The sequence below is a fragment of the Bacillus rossius genome, chromosome 1 (assembly GCF_032445375.1).
Source record: "Bacillus rossius redtenbacheri isolate Brsri chromosome 1, Brsri_v3, whole genome shotgun sequence".
Lineage (NCBI taxonomy): Eukaryota > Metazoa > Arthropoda > Insecta > Phasmatodea > Bacillidae > Bacillus > Bacillus rossius.
In genome coordinates this window covers 74,184,920-74,187,054 of record NC_086330.1, presented here as the reverse complement: position 1 = coordinate 74,187,054, position 2,135 = coordinate 74,184,920, and positions in this window count along the sequence as shown.

Below are 2,135 nucleotides of genomic sequence, written 5' to 3'. Positions count from 1 at the left end.
CGTCTGCGTGAGTGGCGTCTCGATGTCGTGAATTGTCGCGGCGTATCGTAGGGGAGGAATTAGTAGCGCTGCTCCCGAATACTGCACTTGGGTGGCTCGTCCTGCGGTACATCGCGCGCACGTGAACGTGAAGGACTCGCGCCTCAAAGTACCTTCACGCTCGTTGGTGCAGTCACGATGCCATAGGTCGGTACACTCGTCGCAGTGGTAGCCCATGCTACTTCCTCCAGGACACGACCGGCTTCCACACATCGTCATCCCGTATGTGCGATACTCTTGACAATAGCCACACTCGTACCCCGCGGCGATCCTGCCGTTTAAGTACCATCTCGGGTAGAGGTGGTAACACCCACTGCATTCGTCTGCATCCATCTCTTGTTATCGTGCGTGTTCAGCTGTGTCGAGTCGTGTTTTTCACTCGTGGCTCTGTGCGCGCTGTGCAAGTCTGCGCGCGGGGTCGCGCTCGCCGGCTAGGCAGGTGCCCGGACAGCCGCACAAAACAGAGGCCGAGAATGGCCGCGGCATGGGCGGGGGTGCGGATGGGCGTGTGAGGCGATGGCCGAGAGCGCCCGGACAGCCGCACAAAGAGGAGGCGAAAACGGTCCGCGCGGGGTGGGGGTGGTGACGTCGCTCCGTTGCTCGCCTCGCCGTGATGACGTGTGGAGGTGGGGGTGGTTGGAGTGTCCTTTGTCCGCTCGCCTCGTCGCGCCGGTCTGTCTGGCCTTCGACCCTTCCTGTGTCCAAAATGGCCGTTTCGTGTCTCCGCTGTCGCCTGTTGGTGAATTTATCTCGAAAATGTCCAGGAGGTGGAGAAAAAAAAATTTTCACGTTATTTTCTGCCCCACGCAGCGGGCGCCAAATGCCGTCGTCCGGGGTCTCGGGCTCGAGTCCCGGTGTGGCTCCTAGTGGGAAAAGGCGGTTCTTGCTACGTATTGTCCGGGTGGGCGCCAGACTAGCTCGGTTCTAGTCGTGAGTTTGGGGGTCGTGGATGTATGTGCCCCTGCGTGGCCCACTAGGGCCGGCGGCGGTGTTGCGTGAGATGATTTTAAATAAGAGGCGTGGAGTTAAGGTGGTGGTGTCGTACCTTTTATTCATAGGAACGAGTCGTACACAATACAACACTCTACAGAGGTCCCCGGGGGGGGTTTACTCGTTATTCCGTGGCGCCGTATGGTTTGTGTTCCGCGTTACGTGGCCTCGGACGCTGCTACGTCTCATACGTCTCACTGGTTACACGGGTAACGTAATTTCGTAACACAAAGGCGGGACACAAAATACACTGAATTAAGGGGGTGCGCACAAGTTACGTGGCACTCGTTACTCGGGTAACATAAGTTAGCAATACAAAGTACGGGACACAAAAATACACTGAATTAAGGGGGCGCGCACAAATTACGTGGCACTCGTTACTCGGGTAACGTAAGTTAGCAATACAAAGTACGAGACACAAAAATACACTGAATTAAGGGGGTGGACGATTGGAGACGGCCAATCCCGTATGCAAATGTCTCGGCGCGGGTGTTGTGCCCACTGTGGTGAAACACGCACCGCAATTAAGTTTGTCCAAGTTCCCTTGCGGGTTTGTGGTCAGCGCCGTGCGCGTGACCTTAAATAAAGTTCTGTAAGTTGCGGGAGGCGGCCCGTGCCGTATACTGAAGAGCAGCCCCGCTGACCAAGTGTGGTGCGGGGTGTCTTTAAATTGATGCGGCCGGATTAGGTCCTGGACCGAAAAAAGGGACCGGGTACTCACGGAGAGGTTAAGTAATAAAAGGGGTTCTGTTAATTAGTGACTATATTTACCGGACGTTACTTTCGATGTAGACAAAGGATGTTGCCTCTCCGTGGGACGTAGGTCCGCCCCGGTCCGTGAGCTGCGCTGAACTGCCGAACTGGCATGGCGTCCGAGGGAGGCTCGGCCTCTCTCGCGCCAGGCGTGACCTCATTACGCTAGACTCCAAACGGGTGTGTCTGGAAGAGATTTTATTGTCGCTAAAATCCTAATTTAATGTTTTAGGAGGAATGGGTACGGTTCTTCTCTTGTCTACTCAGGTTTCCGCGGCTTTGTCTTTGATTGCTGTTCGGGTCGCCTGACTCGGGTGGGCCATGGCCAGGGGTGTGTTCCGTTAGCGGGAGCG